This window comes from Cavia porcellus, unplaced genomic scaffold (assembly GCF_034190915.1).
Source record: "Cavia porcellus strain 051 isolate PalLab524CR breed Dunkin Hartley unplaced genomic scaffold, mCavPor4.1 scaffold_20, whole genome shotgun sequence".
NCBI classification, from domain to species: Eukaryota; Metazoa; Chordata; class Mammalia; order Rodentia; family Caviidae; genus Cavia; species Cavia porcellus.
Genome location: NW_026947503.1, coordinates 68,191,935 through 68,208,163, shown reverse-complemented (window position 1 = coordinate 68,208,163; position 16,229 = coordinate 68,191,935).

The following is a 16,229-nucleotide window of genomic DNA, read 5'->3' as shown; positions in this document are numbered from 1 at the left end:
GTAAAATTAAACAAAACAAGACAGAATAAAACTAAACCTGGGTCTCGTGATTTAGCTCGGTGGCATAAGCACCTGCCTGGCAAGTGTGAGGTCCTGAGTTTGATCCCCGGTACCACACACACACACACACAAAAAAACTATGAAAACAATATAGGAATTCAAGACAAGATAATAGGAAATTAACAATGGTTACCACTGTCCCTTTTTATTTATTTATTCATTTATTTTTACAGAAGAAAGGTTATTTCAGTTCACAGTTTGTAGAGGATTTGGTCGACAGTCGGGTATCTCCAAGTCAGGGTGGCATAGCAGAGGAAAAATAGTAGCTGCCAAGCAGGCAGGAAGAACAAAGCAGTAAGAAAACAAGCAGCCACAGCCACCTTTCCTTTTTAGACATTTCCTCTCCATCACTTTCATATCTATTGCACATTTCGGATCCCACTAACTCCTTCATTTTTTTATGCTAGGAGATAATACAATGTCCATCTATGTGAGTCCAAACCATTTCACCCATGAGCAAATTGCATCCATATACCTACAAGAACCTCGAGATTATTCCATTATATAAAAATACCATATCTTTCTTATCCATTCTGCAGTAGATGAGCAAGCTACTCCTGCTTTTTTTCTGATTTCCTGTTGCATAAAACAATTGTTTTCTCTCCTTTGACTTTCAGTCTATGAATTTCCTTTCAAGTTAAATGTGTTTCTTGTATACAGCATATTGCTGGATCTTTTTTAATCCATTTTCCCTGTTTCTTTTTATTGGCGAATTGAGGCCATCTACATTAATTGTTACAACTGGCAGACATTTGCTCATCTCTGCCATGCTATCCTCTTGCTGCTGACCCCCCCCCCACACACACACACACACTTTTCCCTTCCATTTAACTGCCTGTGCTGTTTGGCAATTCCCGTCTGCTGCTGTTCCTGAAACCACGGTCATCTTTATCTTTCTCTAGAATATCCTTTAGTGCTTTTTGCAGAATTGGTTTGGTGGTAATGAATTCTTTCAGTTGTTCTTTATCACAGAAATATCTTATTTTTCCACCAATTTTGAAAGACAGTTTTTCAGGGTACATCAGTCTGGATTGGAAGTTGTTTTCTTTCAAGACTTGAAACACTTCACTCCAAACTCTTCTTGACTTAATGGTTTGTGTTGAGAAATCTGCTGTAATTCTGATTGGTTTTTCTTTAGGGTGATCTGTTTTTTTTTTTCTCTAGCAGCTTTTAATATTGTTCTTGTACTAAATTTCTGGGATCTTGATTTTTTTTTTTTTTTTTTTTTTTTTTTTTGTGGTACTGGGGATCGAACTCATGACCTCATGCTTGCCAGGCAGGCACTAAGGCCACTGAGCTAAATTCCCAGCCCCTGGGATCTTGATTATTATGTGCTAGGTGTAGATTTATTGTGGTTATGGCTAGTTGGAGTTCTATATGCCTTGCTTATCTGTACTTAGGTCCTTTCCCCACATTTGGGAAGTTTTCTGCTATTACTTCTGTAAATAGTCTTTTTATGTCATTTGTATTGGCTCTCGCTTTTTCATTGACACCTATCACTCTTAAGTTATTTTACTTTGCGTTATCTGTGGAGAAGGGATTGAATTTATGACCTCCTGTTTACCAGGCAGGAGCTCGTGCTGCTGAGCTAAATCCCCAGTCCCTTCTTGTTATTTTTAAGAGATCTTTTCTTTTATGATCACTAGCTGTAATCCTGTCTTCAAGGTCTATGGTCAGTCTTTCAAGCAGTTTTTTGCCAGCTTTTGGTTGACTTTTTAATTTCCTGGATATCCCTTTGAATCTGTTTCATGCATTGTTACTCTTTCCTATATTGTTCAAAGTTTTCATTGTTTTCCTGTGCTCCTCTTGCTTTTCTATGTCTTCTTTAGATGTACTCAGCAATTCTTTCATTCTGTTTGTGATTTCTTCTTTTACCTGAGATATTATTTCTGAACTGATTGCTTTTACAGTTTCATGAAGTTGTTTCTCTACCTCAGTTGCTGTCCTCTCAGAGACTTTAGGGTGTGACCTCCATTTTCTTCTATGACTGTATCTCACCGATTTGTTCAGCATGGGCTGGAGGTCTGAGATTGACTTTTGTTCTTTCATCTTGACATTTTCCTAGGTTCCTCCCAGAAATCTGGTTATAGGGTCATAGGCACTTTCTGCATTGGCTGCCCCTCTACAGTGCAGGGGAACGAGCCAGGTGCCTGGGTTTTTCTGACCCAGGTTCCGTGGGAGGCAATCTCCAGTCCTCTGTGGCTGCACTGAGACTTCCACAATGGCCATGGGTGCGGGGCGGGGGGGCTGCTTTTTCTCTCAGCCCACATGGCTACACCAGGTCTTTGCCAGAGCAGCAGGCACTGCCTGCCCATGGGAAGCAAGCATCTCCCCAGTGGTGGCCTGCAGGCACATGGGGCAAATCTGGCTGCTTCTCCCTGCCCTCACTGGCTGCCCTCAGGAGGCCAGTGTCTCAGTGGTGATGGGCATGCAGGGACGGTTGCCTGCTGTTGGACGGTTTTGGTGCCCAGATAGAAAGAAAAGTCAGTAAAAACTTTCATGGCCCTGAGCACACACTCTATCCTTGCCCCACACCTTCTGGGATCCCTCACAGCAATGGACGGACTCAGACTTCAGCAGCACCTGGCCTTGGGCCCAGAGCCTCAGCCTTCACAGCTCCAGGCTTCACAGTGTCCAGGGCTTGTTCGTTTTAACTTTCCATTTTGCTGTTTTGTGTGCTGTGAGCACAGTTTGTGGTTTGGCAGTGAAACTTTTCTTTATGGTTCCTGTTAGCATTTAGTGTGGCACAGGCCTGTGAGTGGCTGTGAGGGACACAGCTCGCCTGTTTTTGGAGAGGAGTCTGAGTGATTGAGGAACCTCTAGCAGAAGCCATTACATCTCTGACGTGGTGATTTTTTTTTTTTTAGAAAACCCCAGTGCACTGGCTTTCTCTGCATCAGAGTGTGTACGTGAGGGCTCTTCCGCTGTGTCTCAATGTCTTGCTTAAGCCACATGCCAAGCGGGAAGCTGGTAACTGCTCCTCGGGCAGTGGGCTGGGCTCAGGCTCCGACCAGCTGCCCCCCTCAAGTTGGTCACAGCAGCCCTCCCTGGGCCAGCCGTGGGTTGGTGTGGTCATGGAGGTAGGCAAAACACAAAGGCCCTCCTGGAGACAGTGTCAGAAACAGAGACTGGTTGTCCTTCCCAAGCAGAAGGGGTGAATCATCTCTTTTGGGTGACACAGCTGACACACTGGTAAAATGATAACAAGCAGACAGATGTGACAAGGTGTCTAAGCACAGGCCTCGAAAGACAGTGAGAGACGAAGGCGGAAATATTAGTACAGAACAGACAGTTCCCAGAGCTCTGCTGCAGTCTCTGCACGGCACCGTGGCTCCAGGACTCAGGGACACAGCACCCTACACGTGGGTTCATGTGGCTGAAAACTAAGATGTGGAGGAAAAAGGAAACACTCATGAGACGCCTCAGTCACTCATATAGCTTAAGACAAGCCTTGAAAGCAAAGGGATTACCTTTCAGCAGGGGTATAATGCACATAGTTTTTTGAGACTTTTTTCCCCTCAATACTCTGAAAAATTAAAGCCTTTTGAGAATTAAACATGAGATTCTAGGCTCATAGAATCAGAGTCATCTCAGACCACTCAAACTGGAAGAAAATCTCACACCCAGAGCAGTATTTCAAGGCTACAGAACTGTAGAAATTCATACCACGCTGTATGCTTCTTGACTCTTCTGGGCTGGAGCACAATCTTACAGTCAGGATACAGTGGCAAGTTATATTCAAAGCAAAGGAGTAGAAATGTTACAGATTCACTTTCTCTAAGCTTCAGTTTTACCATCTGTAAAATGGGTGTAGTGACTCACACCACTGAGTTCTGTGGCAGAGATGGGATGAGACTGCACATGTACAGTATCAGTAGTTTTGTTGCATAGTGAAATCCCCTTACATAGTACTATGTCTTATTGTTAGTATTCAGGAGAGTTTACTAAACAGACTTTACTAAAGGGTCTGTGTGGATGCACTGTGTAAGATCATGTTTATCACAGTGAAGAATTTGTAAGTGGTTGTTGAGCTGGTAATCTCTTTAAGTTATTAAAACAGGCAAATAAAGAAACGAAACAGATGTGCCCCAGTTATAAATTTGATTTACAAAAATCAGTAGCTTGGGGCTGGGGATTTAGCTCAGGGGCATAAGCACTTGCCTTGCAAGTGCATAGTCTTAAGTTCGATCCTTGGTACCAAAAAAAAAAAATTCAATAGCTTTCTTACGTCTCAGTGTCAGAAAATCCAAAAGAAAATCATCCCATTCAGCATGGTACCTATCCATAGATTAGGATTAAATTATGTTAATACATTTAAAATATTAAAATGCTTCCTGACACACAAGGAGATGTTCAGTAAGCATTCGCTCTTATGAATTAAGAAAGCCATACAGTGTTTTATGAGGAAGGCTCTGAACTTCATATGAACAAACAGGAAGGCATGCAGATTTTCCATGGGGAGATTTGGTGTTAGAAAGTTGCTTTTCCCCAAATTAATTTGTATATTCAACTGAAATACTGGCAAGATTTTGGTGAATCTATTTATCCTAAAGAACATCTAGATTAATAGAAATTTATATTAGTTAGATTTCAAAAAGTAATATTTAAGGGAGAATTTGATTTATCAATTATTATAAGGCATTACAAGACCCTAATTACAATGGTGCATGGGTTAAACTATTCCACAGAACAGGAAGTCCAGTAGGAAAAATAAATACAATATGTGTGCGAGGCTTCAGCACAGAAGAAAGGGGTAGGAAGAAGAATCACACAAAGAAAGGCTTCAGGCTAGTGGTTGGTTAAGTAAAGTGAGACCTATACCACATGGCACACTTGCACTGCAAAAGGATTAGAATGTCAGCATGAGTTTAGAATCATAAAAGTATTAGGTAAAACTTACATTTGTTCCCCAAGTGCACGAGAAGCCATTGTCAGCAGGAGAAGGCCCTTGAGATTTAAGTGCTCTGTGTCCCTAAAAGCCTGAGTCCTGTCCTGTCAGGGAAGCTGCAGGAAGCTTGACGTGATGATAGCCACCAGGGCCAGCTGTGGGTGGGGGGCCAGTGCCCGAGACCCACGTGGCCATGGTGTGGTCCCAGTGCAGCTGTACTGGCAGTGGGGGCGACCCTAAAAGGGAGTCTGGGAGAGTTCTTTGGGTTGGGTGCACTACCTTCATGGGGAATGTGGGAGCCCACTCCTCCTGTCTTTCACATCTGGGCCGTGCTTCCTCCACCATGCGGAGCAGGTCCTGTAGCTTCTGACTGGGAGCCCAAAGAAGCCTCCCCTCTCTCCAGGGTGCCTGCCTCAGGGCTTGGAACTAAAGGTGACACACTGCCAGACACAGCAGCCAAATTCCACCAGGAAAGAGACATATGTCAGGTAGTTACAGAGAAGCTGCTTAGTCTGGGTGCCCAGAAAGCCCCAGTCAAACAGGGTGTGGCCCAGTATCCCACAGAAGAGCAGGATGGAAATCACCTCCAACCACAGAAGAGACAAAGGAGGTATTACCATCAGGGCCACACAGGAGGGGCTGGCAGCCCCACCACAGAGGACACTGCTGCCCTAAGCAAAAGGAGGTGCCCTGCAGTCACTGCCACATCCTCCTACACTTGCTCCCTCACCTGGTGCTCTTCTGAGCAGGAGCTTCTGCCTGATGAAGCTGCAGAAAAGTGTGAGATTCCAGCCCCATGCCACAGAGTAGAGATCTGGGAGGACAGATCTAAGAGCCCCAGCTTGTGATGATCCAGAACCTTCTGGAAACTGCTAGCATGTGAACTGCTGGTGTGGAATTGGGAAGGGAGAAAGCTGGTGTCATGCTGGTGAGAGCCAACCAGGTGGCGGGGATGAGATTGGAGGTGCAGGCAGGGCCAGGAAGAGACCAGTGTGCTGGGCTGTGGGGAAGCCTCAGCAAGGCCGGCCACAGTGAGAAGCATCTTGGTTTGGAGACAGGAATCAGATGTTATGTTATGTGAGCATCTGGGCTCCTCGGGGAAGGACAGATCAGGGAAAGCTCGAGGGGAGGAGAAGGGGTTGAGCTAGCAGATGAGTTCAGTGTCTAAACCAGGGACCCAGGCACTCAGGCAAAGACCATGAAAGGAGCATGTTCAGGACCTGGACTCAGACTGTGGAGGACAGAAACCAATTGAGGAAACTTAAGACTTGAGGGGTCTAGTTCCAGGTGGGCTGTGGAAGACCCTTCCTCCTCATAGAACAGGAAAACCTGGGCCAAGATTTCACAGGGCTGGCTGTGCCGGTGGATACAAGGGTCAGCAGACAGCAGTTACAGAGATGCTCACTGACTCCCCTCTCTGAGGAGCCAGCCATGGGCAGGTGGCTGGGGCAGGCTTGCCACCCAGAGGGAGATGAGGAGGAGAAATTGGCTGAGCCTCAGGTGGCGGAAGGGCTGGAAGGACCCACATGTGTCCGTGAGAGCCCCCAGCACAAGCACATCCTACTGGCTCACATCCTCCTTTCCACCTCCAGGTTCTGGAAACAGGTGTGCAGCATGAGCAAGCTGCGAGTGGCCACTTGGGGAGGGGCTGCTGGCCAGCGGGTCCTTGCCTGGTCACTGCTGTCCCAGACTTCCTGGATTCTGGGATCCTGCTTGAGCAGGGTTCAATGAAAGCTGAATCAAAAACACTCGAGACTGCAGACCGCTCTCTCTTATCACACAAGGTCAGCATTGGTCCCTGCCTCTCCCTTTTGGAATCACATGAGGTAGATGATAGTTTCAAGTGTAGGGAAAGAGTGAGACTCTGTCTCAAAAAAAACAAAAAGCAGAAAACTAAATGTTGTACCCCAAAAACGAGCCCCCAAAATTGTGTCCAAAAAAATGGGGCAAGACGTGTTTTTTAAAGAAAAAGGAGTGCTATTTATCCTAGCACCAGGGACACAGTGCAGTTGGAGTTTGCAAGGCTGTGTAACTTGCTTAAAATTTTGACAGACTTTTATAGAGAGTACAATTAAGAAGAACTTGTTTTCCTTTGCTTGAGGACAGAGAAGTTTTGCAGGAATTTACAGTCCTTTGCAGAGGGGAGCAATGGTTAACATATCAGTTAGGTCACCCAGGAAGATGGCACATACAGAACAGTATGACAGGTGCTACAGCTATTTTATAACAATGTGGTTGGTGCCCCAGGGTGTCTGGTTGTAAAAATAGTTGCATTTACAAAGGGAATTAACAAGTAATTTGGTCACATAAGTTGGGCATTGGCAAATATAATATAGGATGATGAAGCTCTTTTTACTAGTGTACAACACTAAAGTGAATGAAAAGAAGTTGTCCTACTCTATATTCAGTGAGAGTGTCCTTCCCAAAACAAAAACCAAATAAGGACATTTTCAGCATTTCCATCCTACTAGTCACTAAGTAGGGGCCAGAATTTGTAGCCACGGCAAAATTCATAACAAAGGTGACCAGATTACACAAGCACACTGTTCCATCAGCAAATACCTGAATGCTCTAGCCTGATCTATTTTGATCTCGTTAAAGGCAAAAGCTTCTAGCCAGGCATGGCAGCACATGTCTGTGATCCCAACACTCAGGAGGCTGAGGCAGGAGAATTGCTGCAAGTTTGAGGCCAGCCTGAGCTTTATAGTGAGTTGGGGTTTTTTTCCTGGTACCAGGGATTGAACTCATGACCTTGCCCTTGCCAGGCAGATACTTGGTAGAATTGGATTCATGGTCAGGGAACCATATGATAGAATTGTGGCATGGCTGAAAAGATAAGAAGTATGAAATATAAATGACCTTTATTTTAAGAATGCGGGGAGAGACCCCTGACCCTCTGGGGTCTCTGGGGGCTGGCATTCTATCCATCGGACACGTGGAGTGGGGGCATACATGTAGCTTAGGTTTGGGGTGGAGCCTGAGGGGCATTAGTGATGCACAGGTAGCTCATTGGTACTCATTTTGCGCCACAGGTAGATTCCTAGGGGTGGGGAAGATGGAGCCCCTTGGTTCTGCCTCCAAGGCTTTACCGGCTACAGTGTCCCATCTGGGCCAAAATCCTTTCAATACTTATGCTGATAAGCTAAATCCTCTACTCTTAAAGTGGGTTTAAAACTAATCTGAACTATAAAGCAAGACCTTGTCTCAATAAAACACATAAATCAAATTAAATTAAAATATTCTCCATGAAAAGGTCATTAGAATGAGAAACGAAGCCATAGACCCAAAGTATACTCAGACCACTTAGAATTTAACAGCAGGCCAGGGGGGTGATGCCCACTTGTAATCCCAGCATTTGGGAGGCTGAGGCAGAAGGAGCACAGTAAGTTCAAGGCCAACCTGGATTTACAAGGTGAGACCCTGTCTCTAAAAAGCCAAAAACAAACAAATATCCAAATTAAAAAGTTAAAAAGAGATCCAAAGATTTTAACACACACCTCCCCAAAGAAGACATAAAAATGACAAACAAGCATAGGAAAGCATGCTGTAAGTCGTATTGTTACAGGGTGATACAGGAGAACAGAAAGGCCACCCGAGCCGGTGGTGCTGGGGAAGCAAGGCCATTTATTTCTCTCAGGTGCAAGCAGGCAGACAGAGTCTGGTGAGAGTCAGCAGCAGGAAGGGAAAGAGCAGAGGTTTTCAAAGGGGAACCGGTGACCAGGCGCTGGGGGTTGTGGCCAGGCACTGGTCTGAGGCATCACTGCCTTAAGCAGTCTGGAGGCAGAGTGTGGCCAGTCTTCTGGGCTGCCGACAAACTCGGGTTTCTTGGAACCAAGGGTGGTGTCACTGTATTGGGACTTCCTGGAACTGGGGCCTGGGACTCAATGCTATCTAATGGTCTTTCCCAAGGGGCAGGCCAATCCAGACAGTTATAGGACCACCAAATAATCCAAGCAATATCAAGGAAATAGTGTAACCCCCAACCTGCTAGATGTCTGATACACCAAGTTTATGTTCCCCAAACTCGAAAAATGAGTTCTAAGAAACAACAGAGATTAAGAGAAGGAAATATTTACTGGGAAAAGAATGCGTCTGTGTAAGACAGACAGCAGAGGGGCTGGACAGTGGTTTATACGTGAGCCCACAGATAGAGGAAGCTTTAAGGAGTAAAATGACAAGGTGGAACAAAACTCTGGTCAGCCAGTAAGATTACAGGCACAGTTGCTTCCAGAGGGGAAGCGAGTCACAGAGCAAGTGTGCACTGCTGAAACAAGGACTTTTTCTGAAAGGGGAGGGCCAAGGAGGTGCTGTTCCCCACCCAGGTGATCAATGCCTTTGCGGGTTCAGTCATCCTACCTGCTGTCTTGAGGCCTGGACTTCCCGTAACGTGCCTCACCCACAGCGGCTCTGTGTTCTCATCTTCTGCACCAGCCATCAAGGGCCCAGTCCTGTCTGACTGCCTGTAGTATTCTCAACTCACAATTTCAAAGAAATGCAAACTAAAGCATGATAAGGTAGCCCTGTAATTCAAGTCAGAACACTCCCTGACAGTCAGTACCAGGGAGATATAGAACAACAGCCACTTCTGCTCATGGCTTTCGGAGATGCAAAATAGGAGTCCAGCTAGGAAGACCACTGAACAGTTTTTTACAAAGCTGAGCATGATCTGACTATGCAACACAGCAATCTGCTCTTCAGTATTTTCTGTTTACCCAAGGTAAATACTGAGGAAAACTTGAGATGATACAAAAAGGAAAAAAAAAAAAAACCCCTGCTTACAGATTATTATGGTATCTCTATAGATAACTGCTAAAACTTGGAATAAACTGATAGATTCTGCCATCCTGGGGTTCAGCTATCTCTAACATGACATCTGCCCAACTTGATACTGGGCCCAGAGAAGCAATTTATATCTACAAGAGTAACTTCTAAGTTCTCCTAGTTCCACACATAACCCTCCCAATCCCTTTTTGGGAGTACACCGAGATCTCTCCAATCCCAACTCCACAACCACCCAAGTGCTCCACCCCTGGCCCCTAAGAAGCCTTTATATTTTATGCTTTGTGCACACAGATGCACCTTCAGATTAGCTGTTGGTATGTCATTCTGCCCACCTCCCAAACTCCTCCCTGACCTGATAAAAAATACTTCTACTTCTTTGTTCTCACAATGTGCTTGCATATTTTCTGCAGCCCTCTCATGCCCACAATAAAGGCCTCTTTTTTCCTCTTTGTCTATCGTGCCAAAATCTTATCACAAACATACCTCCTGGTAGGCACACTGATAGGTAAGCTGTAGCACCTCCAGACAGTGAAGCTGTAGCCGGTGCCTAAAAAGCTGTAGCAAACCATACACAAAACCTAGGACCGAAACACACAGCACTGTGTGAGAGAGGGCAATCCCAGGGGCTGCACCCCTCCTGTGTGGTTGCAGCTGTGTGACATCCTGAGAAAAGCTGCAGTGCTGAGGCAAACGCAGAGGCTGTGGTTGCAGGGCCAAGATTGGACAGACATGGGGACCAGTGGAACACAGAGGATTTCTAGGGCAGGAAAAGCACTCTGTGAGTACTGTGTAATGCAGGTCTAAGTAGACACATGTCGTTTACCTACATGTTGTACCTGTTTGTAGCCTAGTTCTAACCAATATCCCTCCTTCCTGTTCTGTATACGCCGTTTCAATAGAGATTAAAATTCCATTTCCAGTAAAGACTTAAGTTTCAGTTTCTTGTAATCCCCCCCCCACTTCAGCCTACCTGTAATAAAATATGGTGTTCCTTAAGAAACGTTTAACCACAAGGAAGTTACAAGAGATACCAAGAAGCCCAGATGTTATCAAACTGTGTCAAAGTTTGCAACATTCCTGTGGTTTTTCAGTTTTAAAAACCCAACCCTTTAGCTGTAAGGCGCGCAGTCTTCCATATTGGCTCCTGGAGGCTGTGTCACCAGGCCTGGCCTAAAATAAAGCCTTTGATCCCTAAATTTTAATTTCTTGCTTCCTTGGATTTCATATTCCAGGGTCTGAGCTATCACATACCCACCCCTCATGGTCTGTACAACTTCCTCAGAGAAGTGGGCTCATCGGCAAACCCTTTGGGATCCCTCCTGTCTCTCAGGAGCTATTCCTGTTCCCCATCCCCCTATCCCTATCCTCCATTTCTTTTCCCCATAAATTTTCCTGCTTTTAACTCTGTTGTCCCTTAGAATTCATTCTTTGACTTTGGGGAACATGAACTTGGTGTATATAACATCTAGCATTTCCCCTATAACAACTTGACTGGGGAGACTGTGCATATGGGGACCTGGGAAATCTCTAGACTTTCCTCTTAATTTTGCTATGAAATGAAGGCCTTTATAAACAAGATTGCTGGTCATGCAAATAAGCATGTGAAAAGATGAATTCTACAATCAAAATTTGTTAAAGAATTTTAAGATTGTAATAAGAAGCACAGAATCATGAGACAAATTCTTTTGGATAATATTTTTCTGTTGGGAGCCACTGAGCTAGTGACCATTCACACGTGTGCAGCCAAAAGCACAAATATGTGAACAGGAGTGCCCTAAGGGCACAAGTGCCTGAGAAACACCCTGAGGGCACAGAGTACTGGAAGCAAACAAGTGTTCCAGCCCTGAGAACACAGGCAAACATGGGACAGAAGTGAGTTAGTTAAGCAAAGGGGTGTGGTGTGACAAGTGTATAAATAAATGCATTGCGGTGGATGAGCGGTCTCTTCCATCCAGAGAAGGTCTCTACCTGACCCCAGCTTTCTGTCTCCATCTTTTATTTTCTTCTTCCTCTGGTCATACTTCCCCTAGGAATTTAGAGAGCTCTCTCACACACCAACATATGGCGTCTGAACACGGACCAGGGTAAGAAGAAGTAGCAGGCAAAGGGACACTTCTCAATGAGTGCCCACAAGGGGGAAAGTACAGCGATAGTTAATTCATCAGATATCAAATTTGGGGCAAGAGAGAGAGAGAAAAGCTGGCCAGTGAGAGAAATAAATGGGTTCACTAGAGCCAGAAAGAGAAAGAAACAAGTCCACTCCTGTTGGGGACCATAAATTCACCATGACTGGTTTTACATATTTCCTTATGGGATAAAAGGAAGCATTGGGATTATTGGCACTACCTATCTGAGATTTCCCATTGAGTACTTTTAGCATACATTATCCACACCTTCCTGAGTCATCTCAAGATTATACTCAAGGTCAAGATACTTCTCCTAAATTAACATAATCTGCTACTTGGAAAAGTCTTTGAACCACTTCCAAGATCCTGCTGAGTTTCCTGCATTTTCCACTCTAATCCATTCCTTGATTTAAAAATAAATATGGGCTGCCTAGACACATTCCTTGTCTTAGCCACTGATCTGCGAAAGTCGCTAAAGTTTATAACTGAACCATGAGCAATGTGAAAGAAAGGGACAGGACAGAAAGTTACTGGTATTTGTTGTAGTCAGGGGTTGTGCAGAGAACAATTAGAATCAGGATATGGAGTTTATAATATTTTTATAATGGTTATTTGGAGTTAACACAAGAAAATGCAGGAAATCTATCCGCAACACCAAAGAGATAGATTTAGTCAAGAGTCTAAATCCCACAGCAATGTCCCACATGAGTCCAGACAAAAACCCAGAGCTCATGACAGTGCCTCCCACGAGTCCAGCTGGAGGTCCAGAGCCTACAAGAAGGACCCACATCAGTCTCTTTATGGGTCCGTGCTGGAAAAATGCCCAAAGGTCAAAGGTGGAAGCCAGAAAGTCCATGCCAGCAGGGTGAAGGAGCTGTACTGGTGGGTTGAGGGTTCGACGCTAGAGCCAAGAAGTCACACTCACAACAAAGACCAGGGCTGTCCTGAAAGGCACCACAACCATCTTCAGCAACACAGAGGCCCCATCTCCTCCAAGACAAGCACAGTCGGGTACTTGCCAGGAAGCCAGCGTTATGAGTTCATCCTGGAGACCAAGTGGCACACGTCTTCCGCCCTGGAGCCAGAAAGCAATGCTCGATGTGAGGATAGAGCTTCTCCAGGAGAACCTAATGGCTCAAACAGTAACTCATAAGAGAACCCATAATACCTCAACGCAATGCAATAACGCATTAATGCCTCAACACCTCCTTCTCCTTTTCCACCTATTTGTCCTGGCAACTTTCCTCAGGTGGAGCATCTTCGCTCAATGCCATGCTGATGAAATTCAACTGGCATTAAGTTGCTCTCCAGTTCTTAATCCATAACAGTATTCTCTTCTTTTTTTTGTCTTTTTTGGTTTTTATCAGTACCAGGGATCGAACTCACGACCGCCTGCTTGCAAGGCAGGCGCTTATGCCGCTGAGCTAAATCCCCAGCCCCTCATAACAGTATTCTTAAGACAAAATAAAATAACAAAATATAGATTAACTATAGGTAACAGTTTAAGATATCTCTAGTTGACTTAAAACAAAATTTGAATACTCTATTCATAGTTACAAATTCCTCAAATTGTGAAAGTGATATTATGATTTGATCCAGTTAAAACTATATTTGAGATATTTGAGCATACTCTGATTTTGTAAGATGTTTTGACAGTCTGCTTGTGTGTCTGATTGTCAATCTATAAAGTTGTGTATTGCTTTGTCTGTCATAAACAGTTGTATTTTATTTGAGCTCAACTTTTTTTTTCTTTTACATTTTTGACACATTTGGGTTGTAGATTTAAAAGTGTGCATTACCAGTTAGTCAAAATAATATCAAAATGAGTTTTCTCAGAGGGTATCAAAAATTTGCTAAAGTAACTAAGGTGGCCTTTTGGGCTTGGAGAATTATTGGTTAGGTCTCCCTTTGGGGAATAAGGGAACAGCTGCCTAGGATAAATCTCAGCCTTTGTTCATTAGCAGGAAATCCCAGTGAGCTGCATAGCCTTAGAGAGGCACCCCAATAAATGTTATTAAAGATACTGCAATATGTCTACTTTGGTCATCAAGAGGATTAAGTTGTCCAGACAATAGTGATTTTTTGATTTACAGATGTTCTTGCACAAAGGTTTTTATAGGGCTAGCTAATTGATTGTCATTGCTTTGTAGTATATTGGATGTATTCCTGTCTGCAGGTGTGCAGGTCTTCTGAAGTATGGACTAAGGACTATTTGCAGTGATATTTTTCTTTCAAATTCAGACATCCATCTTTGACAAAGAACTTAGGTAATATACATCCCCTTAAAGATCAATTAGGTGAAAGTTTCTGAAGTATTAGATGAGGATAACTTTTTTAAAATTTTATTTTGAAAAGAATAAAACCAAATGAGAAAGAAAAGAAAACGGGGCCATTCAAAACAAAAGTATGGACATAGCATAAGATTAAAACCACAATACAAGGTGATCTACAATGATTACTATGATGTCTCTTGTTATCATCAATAGAATTGTCTATATCATCAGGCATAGTATAATTAAGCATAGCAGTGCATAACAATATTAATAAAAATAAAACATTGGAGATATTATAGGACTTTAAAAGCAGGTAATAGTCAAACCAAAAGGGGTATTCTAGTGAATCTTGTCATCTTCAGAGTACTTGCCTATACTCTCAGACTTGATACTATCAATCATAACAGATTTGAATAAAATCAGTCAAGACAAGACAGCAATCTAACAAACCAGATTCAAATAAGATCAGTCATAATACGACAGTGTAAGTAATACAGGGTTTCAGATTAAGTTAATAGGAAATGAAGGATGGTTACCGTAGTATAGAGGATAACTTTTTTTAAAAGAGAGAGGAAATACTATGTCAAAATGAAAAATTTATGTTAGAAAATGTTAGCATGATTGTTATGCTGCAATTTTATTTATGGTTTCTTTATTTCTCATTTTTTGTGTAAAATATGTGACTGTTATTTGTTAATATTCTTTAAGGATTCAAATATTAGACTATCCATGGTTGTTAGAGAATAAGGGTTTTAAATCATGTTCTAAGGTACTCAATATTCAGAAAAGAGTAATATTGGGGCTGGGGATTTAGCTCAGCTGCATAAGTGCCTGCCTTGCAAATGGTGAAGTCATGAGTTTGATCCCCAGTACAAAAAAGAAAAAAAGAGTAATATTAAGTTTACTGTCTCCACTACAATGTAATGTCATTAATCTCTTCTGGATGTTCAACAACTAAGGTTAGAGACCAACAGATTAGAAAGATAGATGGGCTGGGAGGACAGCCAATATTTTGGCTACAGTCCCCCAAGGTCATCAAGGACCCAGGACATACGGGAACCTTTGCTGCACTATCCTGTAACTCAGTGAGTCCCCAGTCTTCCCATGAGGGAGATCTCAGGACCACAGAGGAAGGGGATTTATGATGTGTGGTATGCCTAAGGAGAGTTAATAAGAGAGAAAAATCTCCCAAGCTTTCACAGAAAGCAACCTGGTCAAGTAATGGCAGTGATTCATCCAGGGGGCTGTCCATCCAGAGTGGACAGAAACACTAAGAGGTGCTGTGCATAGTTCCAGGATAATTCCTGAGGAGACTTAACTGATCTTGAGAGATAGAAAGAGATTGATTTTGAGTAGTACAGGTCTCACTTTAACCTGGTCTTAACATCCAGTAGAAAAATGTAACCTTAAGAAAGCTTCTGCAGAGCCCTTCAAACACAGCTCCTCCAAATTCAACTGGATCAACTAAAAACACAGAGACGGGGGAGATGCTGGGGGCCCTGAGCAGTGATAGCTCACAAATGTGGAGCTAAAAGCACAGGCACCTGAACTCTGTGCCCGAGGGTTAGGGTGGGCACAGAGTGCCAGGGGAACAGTTGTTCCAGCCCCGAGAACACAGGGCCAAAGAAGCAAACTAGTTCAGCAAAGGGGCGTGGTGGGACAAGTGCATAAATACACGCTTTGTTGTGGTTGTGCAGTCTCCTCCTCCCATCCGGAGAAGGGCTCCACCTGACCCCGGCGCTCTGGCTCTTTATTTTTTTCATCTTCTCGTCATTCTTCCCCCTGGGAACTTACCTCTCTCCGGCACACATTTTTTCTAACATAAATTAACAATTTTAATAACTTACATTAAGCCGGGTGTGGTGGCTCATGCCTGTAATCCCAGCACTCTGGAGGCTGAAGCAGGAGGATCCTTGCGAGTTCGAGACCAGTCTGGGCTACAAAGTGAGCTCGAGGCCAGCCTGAACTGCATAGCGAGACCCTGTCTCAAAAAGACAAAAAACAAAACAAAACAAAACAAAAAACCCTTACGTTAAGATAAAGATAAACTTTTATCTATTTTGTAAAACCTAAACCTCAATAAAAATTTAAGTATCTTTC